Source organism: Xenopus laevis, chromosome 2S (assembly GCF_017654675.1).
Source record: "Xenopus laevis strain J_2021 chromosome 2S, Xenopus_laevis_v10.1, whole genome shotgun sequence".
Lineage (NCBI taxonomy): Eukaryota > Metazoa > Chordata > Amphibia > Anura > Pipidae > Xenopus > Xenopus laevis.
Window position 1 is genome coordinate 61713775 of NC_054374.1, and position 20434 is coordinate 61734208.

The window sequence follows — 20434 nt, forward strand, 5'->3', positions numbered from 1 at the left end:
TATGTAAATATCAGAAAGCAATCAAAATCCAGTATAAACATCTAGACCCATTATAATGCATGCTGTTAAAAAGCCTAAAACATTAATAATGTTACTAAATTGATTAGAAGGAATATATTTTTACAACCTGGGAAGGTACATAAGGCTGCACAATTGATTTGATGGCACGTGCATAATTTTGTACTAATCACATCCTCATTTGGCTTACAAAATATTTAAATATTATATAACTGATATCCTATTGATATTTTTGTTGGTCATGCTACCGTTACTGTGTTTAACTTCGTCACTGGACAAAATCAGCATTCCTTGATTGAAAATGTATTTTGTTTCTTTCCCCTTACTGGTATTTTCCATTCACCATTTCAGATACAGCAGTTACCATGGAGACATTGCTTCCAGGCAAAAACGCCTCTGACAGATCAAGCAGCTTCACACAGGTACAAGATGATAAAGGCCCAATTGGAACTAAGTGGATGTCACAGAGCTCAGCAATGTGAGGCAAACATTTAGAATTTTGTCATCCTCTGTAGTGTACACAACTTTAGAGACGATGGTCAAAGCAAATAAATAATAAAATAACAGTATTTTCTTTTGGAGAATCCTAAAATAGAAAAGTGTTTTTTACTTCTTAGCTAATGTCACAATACAATAGGGAAAAGCAGACAGGCACTGGAAATGTTATTGTTGCGAATTTCCCGCTGCTAACCATTTATAGACAGGCACCCAATACTAACAAACAGGCGAGACAGAAGTAAGTTATAGCACAAGCATAAAAGGAGGTATAATGGACACCCCAGGGCAGCTTTTAAGCATTGTAGTTCCCAACTTAAAACCTAAACAAGTATTCCACCAGTCAGCACAGGCAATTAGTACCACTCATTCACTTTTTATTGGATCGTATTCCGATTTAATCACTCTGCAGTTTTTGTCCCACTGTTGAGAGGGGCTATGGAGCCATAGCAATAATAATTGCAACCCATGTATTTAAGTCTCTAAAAGTAACCCAGGTTACAATGTTATAAAAATATATCAAAGAAATTCCACCTTTTTCTCAACAGCTGTTTAGTTTAGGGACGCACTGAATCCAGGATTATGTTCAGGATTTAGATTCAAGATTCAGCAGAATCCTTACAGTTTGGGATTAAATGTGTAACTCTAAAGCTCTGAACTACTGAATATGAAGATTTTTTTGTTTACAAATAATACCATTTCTTTAGTTCTTTCAAATAGTAATATGCAGTTTAGATAAGATTAGGTGCATCTCTAATGCAGTTATTTTTAATGATAGTTTTTCTTAAAATTGGTGGACTGTGTGTTGTATTCCCCTTCTTATTTTGTATAATGGAATGGGGGGATTTATGCAATTTACACAAAGTACTGAGTAATTTATTCCCTCTACAATATGTTAATGTAATGATCCGCCCAACTTACCCCCTGGGTGTGGGTTGATAAATACCTTCAATCAGATTTCACTTATAGAATAATAATGCTTTCCACGCACAGAGATAAGTAATGAGATAGGACAGGGCTGTCCAACTGGAGGCACATGGGCTGGATGTGACCTTCCAAAGGATTTTTATGAACCCCCAGTAGATTTTACCGTATGAAATCATCATTTTAATTCAGTCTGGTTTTCCAACATGTTGTATGACATACAATTGGTCCATGTTGGACAGCACTGATCTAGGGAATTCAACATCTACATTTAAATATATATTATGCCTATCATATACAAATGGTCACTACTCAAAGTGAATCATATTAAAGGGGTTGTTCACCTTCCAAATATTTTTTTGAGTTCAGTTCAGATTTTTCATCAGAAATAAAGACTTGTTTTCAATTGCTTTACATTTTTTTTATTATTTACCATTTTTCCAAAATTGAAGTTTAAAGTTTAATGTTCCTGTCTCTGGTGTTTCAGTCTGTGTCAGGAACTACCACTGATGTGTGCCACTTTTCCACAGGTATAAACTTTCCGGTTGCAAGATGAAACAGCAATCAATCGTAAGTCCGCGAAACAGGCAGAAGTCAGAGCCGGAAATTCAACAAGAACAAGGATTCGGGCAGAGAGGGAACCTAGGCTGGAGCAAGAGCAAAAACAAGCATGGGAGCGAGATCACCAACTAATATCAATGATCCAGCAAAGGGAGGCAGAAAGGAACATGTATATATAGGCCCATAATTACCAAATTGTAGAATGTGGCCTTAATGAGCAGGAGGGTGGAGACTGAGGAAACAGAGAGAGCAATGGTCTACTCTACATGGACAGCCTCAAAGTGTGAACTCTAAATGCCTCCATTGGCTCAGCAGGAAAGTGCACTGCCCGATTATCACACAGACCAGGGATTGAAGCCCCAAGAGCAGGAGTGAGTGCCCATACTTTACTAATGTGAGGTCTACTTCTAGTGATGTTTTCCCATTATGATTTACATCCATAAAAGCATTGTTAGCATTCTGTTTCATGGAAAATATTACTTAAAAACTAATTAATGGGAAAATGTACAGTATATATTTAACAAAACTATTTCTTATGTGACCATAACCTAATAATAAATATCTGAATGAAAAGCATGAAATATGAGGGTGATTTAGACAAGCTGTTTGTGTACAGTGTCTTGAGATCTACTGATCACCAGCTAAAGGTCTACTGGTAGATCCTGATCTACCTTGTGGGCACCCCTGCCTAAGAGTCTTGACAGCTCAGTGATCCAGGTGTATTTGCTACATTTTTCAGCAGCATCTGTAAAATATTAGCAATTAATGTATCAATTTTAACAGCTTCCTTTTATTAAACTCGGGGTTTCTGCCCAGCAAGGCCAAAGATAAGAAATGTATGAAGTAATTTAATTTAGATCAGTTTACAGACTTCATGACCACTCCTCCCCCTGAACTGCTTTAGAAATGAAATATTAGAAAAACAAAATAAAAAATGTAATTTCTGGTGAACTAGCTGAAATCATCTAAACCAAAAAAGGCGTTGGAAGGTAAACAACCCCTTTAAAAGACACTTTATGGTCGTTTAGGTACTCTTGTTCTACACCACATTGCTTATATATAGAGATACATTTATCAAGGGTCGAATTTTAAATTCATGTGAGTTTTTTTCAACTCACATGAATTCGATTGTACTCAAAATTCAAATATTTGATTAATAAAATAGGTAGATAGATTTTTTAAATAAAATCTAATATGTAAAACTTGGACGAATTTTAATGACTTGAAAACTCTAATCGAATTCGACCAAACTTGATTCAAGTCAGGAAGGCTACAAGTATCACCAAATTGATCCCTGGACCTCTCCCATTGACTTATACAGTAATTCGGCAGGTTTTCGGTGGTGAATAGTCGAATTAGAATTCTTAAAGGGCCAAAGTATGATAAATCTCGATAATCGAATTAATTTTTTTTTTTTTTTTAAAAACTCAAATCAAGTTTGGGTAATTGCCTAGTCAAATTTGACAGTTTTGACCATAAAAAAATTCAAAATTAAAATTCTAAATTCGACCCTTAATAAATCGGACCCATAGAGTTCTGTGTCTCACTCAACAATGTGTTTTGGCTTGAGGATTGTAAACGCAGCATATATATTGGTCTCAGGATATGTTTCACCTTATAAATATATAATGTCATATATGTTTTCCTTTACTCAGCAAAGTTTGCTATATACTGGTTGGCTAATGCATGTATATGGCCATTGAATTACTGTTATATATGCAAGGAGACAGCATCAGTTATATGAAATACTGGATATAAAAATACTATAAGTAAGTTCCCAAATGTCTACAAGGTCATCATGACAGACTCTAAACCTGTCTTTGGATCCACCACTAGTCATTGTAGGTAGTAGTATAGTAATATAACTGGCCATGATCAGCAATCCCATTGAACAGGCATGGGGGCAGATTTACTAAAGGGTCTAGTGGCTGTAGCTAGGCGAAAATTTGCCAGAAATCCAATCAGCAGGGAGATTGCCAATTTACTAATAGGCATATAGGACAATTTGCTAGAAAAAGAGTACAATTCTAACAAAGTTACATGCCCTTTCGCCAGGCGCATTTTCGCTCAGGCAAATGATCAAAAGTCTGAATTTTCCATTATGTTACCCCTTTCACGAGAGTTTCCTTCGCCAGCTTAGACCTGGCGAACTGATAAGATGAACCTACATCCTCTTCAATCTTATTTCAGTGACATCATATCCTGTATGCCGAAAAGTTATAAAAATTATGAAAAAAACACTGGCGTTTTTTCATATTTTAAAGTGGGATTGTATTTAAAAGTTGTGACTGTTAAATGTTTGTTTTAACATTTTTTTTAAACATGTAGGGCATGCCATATTTGGGCTCATGTCTACTGCATCAGAGCATCTCTTTTGTCTTTATTTTGCTTCCTTGAATATTTTTTATTTTAAGGTGTCAGGACTGCAAGAAGCACCCGACAGTGCTGCTCACCTTCCTGGCGGTCGCGATGAAAATCCAAGATGGCGGCACCCATGTTGAACACATGGGTGCAGCGTCGCTGCATGATGACGTCATCACTGATGCCAATGAAAATCCAAGATGGCGGCGCCCATGTTGAATCTATAGAGAAAATTAGCCGAACAACACAAGCTGGTGTAGCGGGGATCTCCCCTGCAAGTTTATTTAGTCAAGTGATGTAACATTTCGGGGGCGTGCCCCTTCATCAGACATCATCATGTCTGATGAAGGGGCACGCCCCCGAAACGTTACATCACTTGACTAAATAAACTTGCAGGGGAGATCCCCGCTACACCAGCTTGTGTTGTTCGGCTAATTTTCTCTATAGATACGATTGGGAGAGGTGCTGACCCCTCCAGCCAACACCAGGCATCGACTATCAGGAGAGACTCTGGGGAAATTAGGTAATATAGGCGCCCATGTTGAACACATGGGTGCAGCGTCGCTGCATGATGATGTCATCACTGGTGCCGGGATTTTGTCATAAAAGGGCGCCCTGGACACTGAAACCCTGCCCAATTATAGGTATTGTTGCCTGCATTGTACCATAGTGGTAGTGAATTTGTGCATGACGAAGTGTGGTGAGGCCTTCGCAGGTTAAAATTCATCCTTTAGTGAATTTGCCCCATGATTTTAGGACAGATAACTAGCAACTTGCATAGTCAGATAAACAGGCATGGGTAAGAGCTGGCAGCTCAGCAAAAGTCCTCTGAAGAAAATCAATGTAAGAAAAAACAAAATTACCTACACCAACTTCCCATCTGTGTGGACCCAAAAGCAGTTAGTAATGGAAGAGACTACAAATATTATATGAAATATATAAAAACTGTTACAGTTACTTCATACAGACAAATTATGTCAGTTGTATTAAAATTGTGCCGATGATGGGCCATTGCTAAACTTGTACTATGTAAAATGAAAAGTAATAGGGGAGGAAAACGCATATATATATATATATATATATATATATATATATATATATATATATATATATATATATATAGAAATGAATAATCAGCATAATGAGGTTTCTGGTGCCCTTTGATGTAAAATAGACTCAAGAGGGAGAGGTTTATAGGCATAAAGAAGGATGTTGCCTTAACATCCAGGGAAGTGGAGAGAAGAACTTCCCAAAATAGGAGGCACAAAGGTAAATTTATTAAGCAGGCTTATCATTGTTGTCCTCAAGATCAATCATATATAACTTGAACTATGAGCTTTTGCATTGATAAGGGCTCACATAAACAAGTTCAGGGTATACAAGAGCAAATTAAAATAAAAGAATGTGATACAGATTAAAACCCAGGGCCGGAACTAGGGGTAGGCAGAAGAGGCATGTGCCTAGGGTCGCAAAGGCAGAGGGGCGCCAGTCAAGTACCTCTTATGCCGCCTTGCCCCTAGTTCAGACCGTTTTGTCCAGACTCCAGAAGCTGTTCACGTGTGTGCGCTCTCCTCGGGGCGTGTGTACTTGCCATTTCTAAGACGCTTGCTTACTGGTTCAACGCACTTAATCCTTTATGCGAGCGCTGGGGGCGACAAGTTGTCTGGGTTGCCTAGGGCGCCCAGCTGACTTGGTCCGGCACTGTTAAAACCACTCAAAATGCCCCACCCAATGATCAGTTATTGAGCTATTTATTTTGTGGCTGCAAAATTTTAGCAAAGATATGTTGTGGCAAAAATTATGAGCATTACAAGAGAGATAAATGTAAGTCCATCTGTATTTCTATATTATAGAATAGGTTAATCACTCCTGATCAAACTTGTCAAATCTCTTGTATATTTACAGGGTTATATACAGGAAAAAGCATCAGCCAGCAGAATGTTGCAAGCAGCATACATGATCTTATTTGGAACAGGCTACTTTACTTTAAGCATAGACACTTGAATGCAAATTTTTCACTATTTTCTTAAAACCACTTTGCTCAAACGCCCATCCATATTTTTTACTGTATTGTTCAATAAATGAACTAGAAAAATTCTGGTGCGGGAAAAGACTCGATAAAATCGTGAAAAAATCCGAATTGTTTTTCGGAATTGACACTCGAAAACTCAGATTTTTTTATATTATCGCCTGAAAACTTTTGAATTAGGAGGTTATTTGCAAAAATCCAAATTTATCTCATATTTTATAAAAAAAAAACCACAACCAAATTCCCATGCCCGATTTTAGCCTATTTATAAAAAAAAAAGCTAGATTTAATCAGATTGCCGAAAAACTCAATAAAATCAAACGTAAACCCGTTTGGATCAAATTTTTCTGGCTTTTTTCCAAATTGCTCGATTTTTCTGGCTTTTTTTCCAAAGCGCTCGATGACACGTCATTAATGAGGCAGGAGGAGGTAAAAGTTGTTGAGCACAGAGTCCAGCATTAAATTCTGGTTGATTCCTGACACTCAGGGGCACATTTACTTAGCTTGAGTGAAGGAATAGAATAAAAAATACTTCGAATTTCGAATGTTTTTTTTGGCTACTTCGACCATCGAATAGGCTACTTCGACTACGACTTCGGATCGAACGTTTCGAACTAAAAATCGTTCGACTATTCGACCATTCGATAGTCGAAGTACTGTCTCTTTAAAAAAAACTTTGACCCCCTACTTCGCCACCTAAAACCTACCAAACCTTTCTAAGCTTTTTTTGGTTGAAGAAAAATCTCTCGATCGATGGATTACAATCCTTCGAATCGTTCGATTCGAAGGATTTAATCCTTCGATCGAAAGGATTTAACTTCGACAGTCGAATAACGAGGGTTAATTAACCCTCGATATTCGACCCTAAGTAAATCTGCCCCTTTTTGTTACATGACATACTGATGCCATTGGTTACAGACATATTTCTAAGCTTCAATTAAATGTTCCAGTGAACATCCGTTTTTGCCCAAAAAGTCAGATTTTCTGGCCTCTGCAATTGACTTATACAGGATCTTGACAGGTTTGAGATGGCTGATTTTCAGATTTGGGCTTTTTACAGCATCGTGTATAATAAATCATGAAAGATTCAAGTTTTTTTTTTTCACAAAGAATTCAAGTTTTCTAGAATTTTTAGCGTTTTTTCCATTAGGAATAACTCCCTTATTGTATGAAACCCAGTGCTGATCAGGATATCTTCCAATTGTAAACGGGACATCTGCCATTGACTTCTACATGACCTCGGCAGGTTTGAGATGGAGTGCTTTTTATTTTGAGTTTTAACAGCCTCAGGGTTAAAAGGAGAACTAAACCCTAAAAATGAATAGAGCTAAAAATGCAATGTTTTATATACAGAACTTATTGCACCAGCCTAAAGTTTCAGCAGTAATGATCCAGGACATCAAACTTGTCACAGGGGCTCACCATCTTGGAAAGTGACACTCACATGCTCAGTGTGCTCTGAGCAGCTGTTGAGAAGCTAAGTTTAGGGGTTGTTGCAAATTATCACACAGAAAATTAGGTTGGCCTGTCATATAAGCTGATGCTACAAGGCTGATTATTAAATTCTGCTGCTAGTTGCACTGGTTTCTGTACTGCCGTGTAGTATTTATCTGTATTAAGTAATAAAGAGCCTTATACTGTGACATTTCTATTCTATGTGTACTGTATATTTTGAGCCGGTCCCTACGCTCAGTAAGTGACAGCAGCAGAGAGCATGTACAGTGAATCAGCAGAAAAGAAGATGGGGAGCTACTGGGGCATCTTTGGAGACACAGATCTTCACTGCTAAAGGGCTTTGGTTGTCTGGGGCTGGCACAGAAGCCCAAAACATAATATACAACATTTCTAGCCTACTTCTTTAGTTTAACTTTCCTTGTCCTTTAATAAAACTTGAAAAATTTCAGGAATTGTGTTTTTCCCCCGTAAAACTCCGACGGAAAAAAAAAAATTTAGTAAATAAACCCCACTGTATCACTGTGGTCAAACAAAACTAAGGTTAACTATCCATATTGCTGAATACTGCGCAAGAACTGGATACAAGAACCCCAGCCGTCAATGTATCTGAAACCGAGAAAGACTAAGACATTGTAATCTTCTTCAGAAGAGATGCAGCTGTGCCACACAGTCTTCTGTAGATGCATACAGTGATGACATCATACAATTGGCTGCATAGTGACAGCTTGAAATGAAACCTCTTAACTGTCTCCTGAGACCTGTATTCATGCTAGAAAATATCTTGTCAGTGTTGTGATAGAAGTCACTGTCTTTTTTTTTATGCTGTGTTACCCACAGCCTTCCAAAGGCATCAGCGTTATCACCAGGCAGAAAAACAGAGTTCCATTAAAGACTTTAATAAATGCCTTAAATGCTGTAACACGTTCTTGGTGCCCTCCATATTTGGCACAGTTTATTGCCAGTCACATATAATCCATGTAAGGATGTTAATATCCCATGGTTTTATTATAGTGCCAGCAAAACATGAACGGTTATAGCAAATGAGAACTAAATCCCAGTAAAGGATTAGGGTAGAGATTCAGCACCTCATTTTCCTGGCATCCTGTACTGACCAATATCATTGATCTACAAGGCTTTTGCCTGCAGTCTCTCTCTCTGTTTATATTTGCTGACACAAACATGTTTTTGGTAACAGAATAACTACTTTTTTATAGATAGTACTATTGATGAAGGGTCTAGGAAATGCACCATTATGTTGAATCTCATGCACCAATAACATTGATAATTAATTTTGTCTCTTACTACTCCTGTTATTGCTTGTCATGGAACACTGGCACAAAAGCGCTTCTTTATTAAGCTATAGCCAGATGTTGCTTCTTTGTGCTACCTTATTAATGTGTTATATCCCATGTCAGTAAATTACTGTGTGAAAGATTTGGACATAATTGTGTACTGTAAACTTTTAGCAGACTAATTGCTAAATTTTGCTATGGCCTCTTCTATTTATTTGCAGGCTGCATATAGACTTAACATTTTTTTCCAGTGCCTGGCATTCCACAATATAGCTGTGGTAATTTGCCTGCTGTAGTGGAATGCAATTGCTCGTATCATGGGTGGCATCAGATTAGGCATATCTAGTAATTCTAGAGCAACTGGAATTTGCAGAGTCCAGCTGCTCTAGAATTACTTATACTAGATCAGGGATCCCCAACCTTTTGAACCCGTGAGCAACATTCAGAAGTAAAAGGAGTTGAGGAGCAACACTAGCATGAAAACAGTTCTTGGGGTGCCAAATAAGGGCTATGGTTGGCCATTTGGTAGCCCCTATGTGGATTGTCAACCTACACTGAGACTCTGTTTGGCAGTGCACCTGGTTTTTATGCAACCAAAACTTGCCTCCAAGCCTGGAATTCAAAAATAAGCTCCTGCTTTGAGGCCACTGGGAGCAACATCCAAGGGGTTGGAGAGCAACATGTTGCTCACGGGCTATTGGTTGGGGACCACTGTACTAGATATACCATGACCTGGATAAATGAGAATTTCGATCATATCAGATTAGGTGCTTTTATGCAAATATACTGATGAGCTTTGGTGCTATTTTGAAACATGGACCAGCCTGTGTTTTCTGCGAAGATAAAGTGCCATTGTATATAACCCTAATGTATAGTCTGTACTTATGGCATGATGATGGTTGATGTACTTTTGACTGAAGTGCACTTTCTGTACTTTTGGGAATGACAAATGAATGGCTCAACAAACCCTCTGGGTATTGTTTGATTTATGGAAATAAGGGCTGTCTAACAGCTGCCCTATTGTCTATTATGCACTATAATATATTTATAAAGAGTTATGATTATGAGTGAGTTATGAGTTATGTTCCATGGCATGTATATCTTTTCCAGAGAAAACAAACATAACTTTAATAGTCTTTTCTCTTTAATGACTTGTTTGATTCCACTCACCAGTTTTGTTGCATGTCTTTGCATTCACCAGCTAATTACGTGAAACGTATTCTATTTTACACCTGCGGGTTAATGCACATTGCTTAATGTAGCATGGAAGTAAACCGAAGGAAGAGAAGTTGAAATGAACTGGACATTTACAATCACTATTTGCAGTGCTAGGCAGTGCACTAAAATGGGTGCGTAACCACACACATAAATATGGCATACGCAATACCTTTTTCTGCTCATCTTTTTAGTCAACAATTTGCTGGCCACACATCATTTCATGTAAAATCAATTCTTTAACTTCTTGCAGTTTTGCATTCATTTTTTTTTAATTCGCTCTACATGAGAAAAAACACACATACATTTTTTTACTAACACTTTAAAAATAAACAAGCCAGACAGTAGATAATAATTATTATAGTCATTGAAAAGAGTCCAAGGAGTGTCCACAAATAACAAAGTTAAATATCAAAATGTGAAAAAAGGGACTTAACCTCCAGGGCTCTATCAATGAATTAAATTGAACAAGATCCAAGTAGTTTAAAAAGGCAATATTTATAAACCATGCCCCAAATCTAGGATAAAACAAGTTAAAAGGCAAACAAGGTGCAGCAAATGGGAGGAGGGATCCCTCTCTTAAGTTATTTGACCCCACCACCTGCCTTATATTAAAGCAGGTGGGAAGAACAGGTCATGTATTTGGCAGCTGCAGCTGTGGGACAGACCGCTGGGTCTATAAGAGTAATAACATTTTAGTAGTTAGGCACACATCTATGCCAATAATTATATCCAGTGGTTAATGGTCACACAGCTGATAAGGCACCCAGCTGAAATAGTAAAAAGTGTTGTATACAACAGAACATGGAACTTAGGCGCTGTCCAAAATATTGTGAGGTTACAGGATTGTCCCAATGCTGTGAGCACTAGATCTTTCTCAAAAGACAGTTCCACAGTGTGAATAAATGGCGCTGTATACAATATATATGCTGTAAATCCGCAATGGGATCTGTACATTGAAGATAATGACAGGTAATGTTGGGAGTCCAGGTGTTAAAGTCCAGCGACTTCCTTAGCGATTTAGCAATCGCGATCAATGTCCTGTCCCACTCCCACACAATATATAGTGAATAAAGTACCCCCTCTTGTAAAATATAAGGATATTATAAGTTACCGAGGAGTTTCATGACCATATAAAAACACGAGGCCGAAGGCCTCGTGTTTTTATACAGGTCATGGAACTCCGAGGTAACTTATAATATCCTCATATTTTACAACTGGGGGTACTTTATTAATTATAATACACAAATTTCAATGAGTCATGTGACAGAAATGACATCAGAACTCACCGTTTATAACTGATGACATCAGAACTCACCGTTTATAAGGATATAATTTACAGGATATTCATGGCTTTTGTGTATTATAGGTAAGTATACAGACCGTACTCCTGCAGTTGCAGATGAAGTCAGCGTCCATGTTCCATATCTGCCAGTTTAAAGAGAGTGGGTGGATTTCACATCCATGCTTAAAGTGCCTGTAAGCAGAAGGTATTGGAGAGGGGCCCCTTCTCCCAAAGCGCCGCACCAGCCTCGACGACCGTTTCGCTGCCACCCGCAGCTTTGTCATCACGTGATGCGTCACGTGCGTGTGACGTCACGCGTCCTCAGCGTGATATGCCTTATTGAAATCTTTAAAGAAGTAGTACTGGTCATAATGCCTCGTCCATTCGAGGGCACTCGCACACAAAAGAGCAGAAATGTCTCAATATCAGATCGTCCTCCATGGCACATAATCTCCTGTATAAATAGCATAGTAAAACAAAGTGTGCACACTGCTCAAGGCATATCCGCTGCATCTCACCCTTGGGGCATGGTTGTGAAAATGTTGACAATAAATAATAATATTATACAATAATTGTAATATAATTTCCCTATTAACTCAAATACAGTGCCAAAAGAGCCCTGTACTGGGTTTGTTACAATTTCAAATTCAAAATAAATCTAAGGGCTTGCAGAATTTATATAAAATGGACAAAATACATAAAAACGGGGTATGGAGTTTCGGCTCCCTTCGTGTAGGTTTGATTACTAGAGTCTATGTCTAAATAAATGCTTGGAAATTTAAATGCCCATTCAGTCCCAATTCAGACTTGTATGTATTTAACTTGAAAATCCAAGTTGTCTCTAATTGGAGAAATCTTTTGTCCAGATCCCCCCCTCTTAAATCTCCATGGATTCGATCTATTCCTTGAAAGAAGGAGCCTGCAAAGATACCCCCATGTGCACAATGGATATGTTTAGCAATACTAGATAGTAAATTACAATTTTTGATATCCAATAGGTGTTCATAAATCCGTCTTTTGAGGGGCCTTTTAGTTTTCCCCACATAGAGACTACCGCAATGGCATGTGAACAAATATATTACGTGAGTGGTAGTACAGCAAGTATAGTGATACATCTTAAATTCAAGGCCAGTTTTTCCAAACATTTTAGATGGTTTTATGAAGCGACATTGCTCACAATCTCCACATCTGAATCTACCTAATGTTTTGCAGCAAGACTTATTAGGTTGTTTTTGAAAGTGACTTTGTGTCAATAAATTACCAATGCTGGTATTTTTCTTATAAGTAAATAATGGGCGAGAAGTAACCAAAGAGTAACCCAATTGGGGTCCTTGGAGAGAATATCCCAATGCTTGTAGATTATGTTTCGTTTATCTGCATCATTATTGTTGTAAGTCAAAATGAGACAAGTCTGGCCCTGATTTTTAGTATTGCTTTTTATTTGGTTTATAGAGTAAATCCTCCCTATTTTGGGAAAGGGCCCACTGATAAGCTTTATGAAGGGACCGTGATTTATACCCTCTCATTTTGAACCTCTGGTATAGTTTATACGCCTCATGTTTGAAATCCTCCTCAGTCGTATGTATTGGCCCTAGGGAATGCCCTCGATACATTTAAAGGGATGCATAGATTTAGCATGGAGTAAACTATTACTTGCTGTTTTCTTTCGAAATAAGTTAGTAGATATTAGGCCTTGAGCGTCCTTTTTAATTTCTATGTCCAGAAATTCTAATTTAGAACTATCAAAGTTCATGGTAAAAGAGATATTGAATTGATTAGTGTTAAGTTTGGATACAAATTCTCTCAAAAGTTGTTCAGAGCCCTGCCAAATCATCATGATGTCATCGATGTACCTGTGCCATCTGAGAATGTGGCACAGGTACATGTCATAACTATCATCCGAAAAGACTTGGCACTCCCATTCGCCCAAATATAAATTCGCATAGCTAGGGGCGCATTTAGCGCCTATGACTACTCCCTGATATTGTAAATAATGAATACCATCAAAAAGAAAAATATTATGGTGTAAGACAAAATCCAATGCTTGTAAAATGAAACTATGTTGTTCTTTACTAATATCATATTTATGGACCCCTCAAACAAAAGCCTCTACAGCTTTTCCCTGCACCCCATTTGTTTGTCTCTTTGTCTTGCAGTGAAAGAGCTCATTCCTATAACTTTTGTTTGCCTCGCACAGGATTATTGGGCATTTTTATGACTATATGTGATTAAAAGAGACATGTTTAAGAGACATGTTTCGCAATTGGCCTGTGCTGCTCCTGTTTCTACATAGATTTTAGTAGCTGGGGCCTTTTTTGTGTCTGTACAAGTACAAGTAGACTGGAATCATACAAAGGAGTCCCTAAACCTGTTGATTTCTAAGAAGCCCTGTCCTGACATCTCGACTTATGGAAGGCATTTTCTGGCCAGGGCTGCCATCAGAAGCTGACAACATTTTCTGGGCTCCGCCCTCCACAGGGTCTGCCCACCCCACTTATGGCCAGGGCCCCCCTGTACAAGCAAAAAAAAAAAAACATCGGTGGCCAGGGCCCCCCTAAAAAACATGGTGGCCAGGGACCCTGCAAGTTAAAAAAAAATTGGTGGCCAGGGCCCCTACAAGTCAAAAAAAAATATTTTTTTTCAAGTGGTCTTCGTTGTTCTTTTCTGTCGCAGCTTCTTCGTTCTTTTCCGTCAAGTCTTATTCATTCTTCTCTGGAGCGGTCTTCGTTGTTCTTTTCCATCGCGGCTTCTTAATTTTTTTCCGGAGCGTTTTTTTCAAAGCTTCTTCTGCAGCAGGAATGGGCCCCCCTTAGAACACAAAATTGCTCGGGCCTGGGACAACAGTCATCCCTGCCCCCCCCCGATGGCAGCCCTGCCACCAGCCCTAAAGTCTGCACCTCGCGCCTGATTAATCAGTGTAATAATAGGATGGGCTATAGTTCTTTTCAGCAAAGAGGAGCTCCAGCTGGGGTCCAAGGATAGCAATTAGTAATATTTTATAAGCAATGATACATTAGGAAGGCTCAAGTATTTTCATTTGGAAATTGCACACAGAGTACTGTAAGAAGATTACAATGCATGGGATAGAATCAGTACATACTTGCGCAACTAAGCCTTTTAAGCCTTCAGTGGTTTAGCCAGTAGGGGTCTTGGTTAGAATTTACAAGATCCTAGGTTCAAGCCTTGGTATGTCTAAACTGCAATCAATAGGTCTCTGAAACTTCATGCCTAGTAGCAATATAGAGGTCCACTTTAAGTATGTAGTAAGCATCTGAAATAAATGTTAGAATAATACTCTTAGAAGGACTTTCAGTCCAACCATCCCTGCAGTTTTAGAATTTTTGCAAGAATGTATCTGCAAAGATTTAGCTGATGACTATTAAAGAGGTTAGTTTATCTTAAAATAAATTTGAAGAAAGTAACGCTGAAATAACATTTCATGATTTTATTCTGTGTGTCCCCAGTTTGTAATTTTGACTATATTATGGATACTGGGCCAAGTGACCCAAATAATCTGCCACTTGTTTGTATTACATAATGTTGTATAAATAGGAAACAGTAAAAATAACAAAAAAAATGTCATATCATCCATCCGCATTCTGATTGAGTTCACCGACTAGAGATATTTAAGAGATACAAACATTAGAAAGCCAAATATTTATCACAGGAATGAATGATGAAGACCGGATGCTAAACTGATTAGACTATCTGCAACATAAGCGCAGTGGAGCTTGTGGGTGCCATCTTCTGGATTGCTGGTCTGGATTGCTGATCTGTAATAGAGCGCCATATTGGTGCATGCGCAGTTGGAGAAGTGTTCCAGCTTGTACCAACTGCGCATGCACAAAAGTGCGGTAAATTGCCGAAGAGGATCCAAAGAAACCGAAGTTCCAGAAGATGGCGCCCTTGAGCTTTGCTGCACTTACACTGCACTGATAGATGAGAAATATTTTAAGGACATTTTAAGGGCTATTGAAGTATGCGGGGGGGGAAGCAGGGAGGACTACCTAGGTTAGTAGGTAGGAGCTTTTCTGAATTGGGGGTTGAGTTTGCCTTTAAGACATATTTCTGCAGTAATCTGCAGGTTTTTCATGGCAGTTGCCAAAATAAAGCAAAACGATATTCTTTTCCCATGGGAAGTTTCGGTAGAACAGAATCTCTTTTTCTCCATTTGAGCAATTAGCAACGACTTCCTCATTACTGGTTTATAGGACGATCTTTCTAATCGTAAGTGTATTGGTTAAGATAAGTGAACGACATGCTTTGTCTTGTTACATACAGAACCTTTTTATTGCTTGCAAAGGTTGTCTCAGTCTTTAATGTATCTCAAAAAAAACATCTCTTTCCTAAAGAATCTGAATCTCTGTCAGTTTGCAATGAATATTTGGAAAGCAACCCAAGCGTATGGAAGAATGAAGAGATCAGATTAGTATTTTAGGCAAATATCTTGTAAACACAAAATAAATTTTAAGTAATTTGAAATTTAAAAAATATATTTATATATTTTATCTATGAAACTTTCATAAGGCTATAAGATGTATGTACATTTTTATCTCCCATATGAATAACTTTGCATTTTTCTACACTGTATCCCATCTGCCACTTAAATACCAAAACAAATATTTTCAAAACTAAGAATAACTTGATGTTCTAAATGGTTGCTGCAAATTATTTGTGTCATCACCCTATATTCCAGTCACTGGTGAATATGGAGAGACCTATTTATCAAAATTGGAATTTTTGTATTTTTTTAGTTTTTGTTCTGCTTCAAATTAGCTCACATTTTAATAAATCTAAGTATAAAACCTTGATTGAATAAAATCCTTAGGGGAAAATCTTTAATACCTCAAATTTATTTACAAGCTCCAAAAAAAAGTAGAAAAAACCTGAATAGAAAACTTTTACATGTAGTCTGCAGTGTTAGGTGGCACATTTTTAAATCAGACTTTTTTTGTTTGCGCTTAATAAATCTCAAAAAATTTAGTTTTTGAAACTCAAATTCGACTTTCTGAGTATTAGTTCAAGGAACTCAAATCAATAAGTCCCATATGTTTCCAATTGCCTCAAATACATTTTTTGCATTCATTTAAAATTGAACAGTGGCCCAAAAACAGGGCTATGGCAGGGCTACTTTCTTAGACTATAAGTTTGGTTAGGGAATGTAATGGTAATAATAACGCTACCAATTATATTATTGTCCACATTACAAAATGTTATATTTCAATAAATATTAAAATTGCCTATCATTTTAAACCTTTATATACTGAGTAAAGTATGTTAAATTATTTTGTTTATATGTTTAGCTTGCAAGCAACAAATCATTCTTATTTTTCTTTATATTCTTTTCCTACTGACTTACAAAAGGCATTTGGAGGTCTGCTTTTTCTTTACCTGTCAACTTTTCATTTTGCTTCTTTATAGTATCCACGTTAATGTTTCCTTCCCTCTAACCCATAAATCACAAATGTCAGTTGCTTTCTTTCTATCTCTTATATAACTCTGCTCTAGGCTCTTTAGATACACAGATTGTGACTAGTTTTAAATGCTGTGCTGCTTATAACCATGATAAGCAATATAAGAATTTTTATAGTTTTTTGCTCTTTTTATATGACCAATACCTTACTCTAATTTGCTATATATATATATATATATATATATATATATATATATATATATATATATATATATATATATATATATATATATAACTGTATATGTAAATACAGTGTTTTTAATGTTCGGGACCTGGGGTTTTCTGGATAACAGATCATAACGGTAAGGTCACACTGAGTATTTCGGAGAGATTTAGTCGCCTGGCAACTAATCACCTCGTCTTTGCGGCGACCAATCTCCCCGAACGCCTTCCCTCACTCTGCGCTGGCTAAAATGAAAAAACGCTGGCGCTAATCACACGCGGCGATTCGTTTTCCAAAGTCGCCGAAGAGATTGGTCGCCGCAAAAGACGAGGCGACTAAATCTCCCTGAAACGCTCAGTGTGACCTTACCCTTAGTCTACTAGAAAATCATGTAAACGTTAAATAAACCCAATAGGTGGATTCTGCTTCCAGTAAAGATGAATGTTATCTTAGTTTGGATCAACTACAAAACACTTGTTTATTATTACATAGAAAAATGGGGGGAAAATTGGATAACTTGATTATAATGCAGTCTACGGGAGGCAACCTTTCCATTAAACGGAGCTCTCTGGATAATGGGTTTCCGGATAAGGGATCCCATTCCTGTATATGTACATCGTAAAAATGTAAAATATATGCTTGTGATGGTATGAAACTAAGCTGCTGCAATTACCCAGCAAGTTCAATAATAGTTTTTAGAAAACATGAAGGCTGTCACATTCAGTATATAGACCATTTTAATTAGCAAAGACCATAATCCATAATATGTTATTATGTGCACAGAGAACCTATTTTCATAATTTTTGCCTTTCAAAATATTAGCAATATTAGTAAACCAGATGTCTGAGGCAATCTCCATATTTGCTCATAAGAGTTATATATGCTGTTCTATTGTTATTTATAAATGATGGTTCAACCAAGGCAACTGCCACAATTGGAAAAATGTTAACACTTTGTATTACCCTGTGTGGTGGAATGACCACAGCGAAGTGTAAAACGGTGTGTTTTGCCTTTAATTTCTCCACTGTTTGAATTGAAAGCTGCAAGGGAGATGTGACTAAACAAAGAATGATTACTCTGTCTAAAGGATTTTGCTGGCTGGCCCTGGAAGTTATAGGATAAGTTTTTTTAGTCAGCACCTGTAGCCTCCCAATTCTTAGAGCCTGGTGCACGTACAACAGTTTCCACCATGTATCCATTCACTCACAATTTTCAAATGTTAACAGCACCAGTCATGGATTTCTTTGCTTAAAATACCTTTATTGAGACATGGGCTCAGACCCCGATACACTTGGCAATGTTTCAGACCATTGATAAAAGATCAAAGATCAAGCCCTTGATAAAAGACTGATGGTGGTCTGAAACGCTGCCAAGTGTATCGGGGTCTGAGCCCATGTCTCAATAAAGGTATTTTAAGCAAAGAAATCCATGACTGGTGCTGTTAACATTTGAAAATTGTGAGTGAATGGATACATGGTGGAAACCGTTGTACGTGCACCAGGCTCTAAGAATTGGGAGGCTACAGGTGCTGACTAAGAAACTTATCCTATAACTTCCAGGGCCAGCCAGCAAAATCCTTTAGACAGAGAAATCATTCTTTGTTTAGTCACATCTCCCTTGCAGCTTTCAATTCAAACAGGGGAGAAAATAAAGGCAAAACACACCGTTTTACACTTCGATGTGGTCATTCCACCACACAAGGTAATATAAAGTGTTAACATTTTTCCTGGTGCTGTTAACATTTGAAAACCTGGAAGTTATAGGGGCAAATTCACTAACCCCTGGAAATTCACCAGCAACGGCTTCGTTCACATTGCCACACTTCGCCAGACGGAAATTCGCCAGGACAACGCTAATTCACTAAAATGCAAAGTTGTGTCCAGGGCGCCGAACGATGGCGAAGTTTCACTAACGTTAATTTGGCAAGGAAAGCGAAGTTGCACTAGCATTGGCTAATTTGCATACGTCGGGAAGTTAAATTTCAATGGACGTATATGTTGCAGCAAATACATTACACTACACAAGCCCAGGGAACCTTAATAAAAGAAAATAGAGTTGTTTTATTGCCCTACAAATGTGCTCAGTGTATAGTTTATGTGCCATATGTAAGGAAATGTAGGGGGGAAGCCGAGGAACCCTAAAAAAATTTTACAATCTTTTGCAGCCTATCACCCTGAAAAACTGAAAAGTCGCCAGCGTTTTTTGGTCTGAGGTGGCGAAGGCAAGTCTGGCGCAAGAGGTAACGTTCATTAAAATCCGCATCTTCGTGAATTTGCGTAGTTACGTCCATTTGCCAGAGCGAAAATTTGCCTGGTGTTAGAGTGCGAAGTAGCGCTACAGTCTATCTCCTTCGCTACGGAATTTACACCAGCGCCCGTTAGTAAATTGGCGAAGTCCCAAAATGACGTCACGCTGGCAAATTTTCGCCAGCGTTAGTCACTTCGCCTTTTAGTAAATTTGCCCCCTAGTGTTTGGGAGGGAACAAGCAATCCGTTCCAGTGGTCCAATTCACATGTTGGAGCTCAGGCTGTCCTGTTGAAAGGTATTTAATGGAAATGGTCTCTTAGAGCGGGGCACAGAACAGAAGGTTACCTGACTGTGTTAGGAACTCCCAGAAGGGCTGGGGGTGCTGCCTGCCACTGCAAGGAGCAGAGGGAGACGTGACCAGGTGAGTCTAAAAGTGATTGAATGCTGCCAGAAGGTGAGCCAGTTGTAAGCAGGGTATCACAAACCCAGAACAAACCCCAAAGTTCCAGTCTCGGCCCACTCGTCTGCCTTTAGCAGCCACCTTTGGCTACGGGTGGAGCCCTCCGCTACTCAAATCCCATTTTATGGTGGGAGAACCAAGGCAAGCATGGAAACCAAGCAAGGAAACCAAGTGTGGTGTTGTAGAATGGGAAACAAGAAACATAGTCAAAAGCCAGGCTGGGTCGGTAACAATCAATAAGGTAAAAAAACACAGGAGACTTAGGAATGGTCGGGGGCACAGGCCAGGTCAAACACACCAGAATCATAGTACAAATTCAGAATCCAAGAGAGTAGTCAAAACGGGCAATAAGCAGGACAGGCAGCAGACAGGATGAGAACCAGGGACAGGCAGGATCAGTAACAACAGGAATACACAGAACTCACCCAGGTATTTAAGAAAAGACCTTTCCCCATA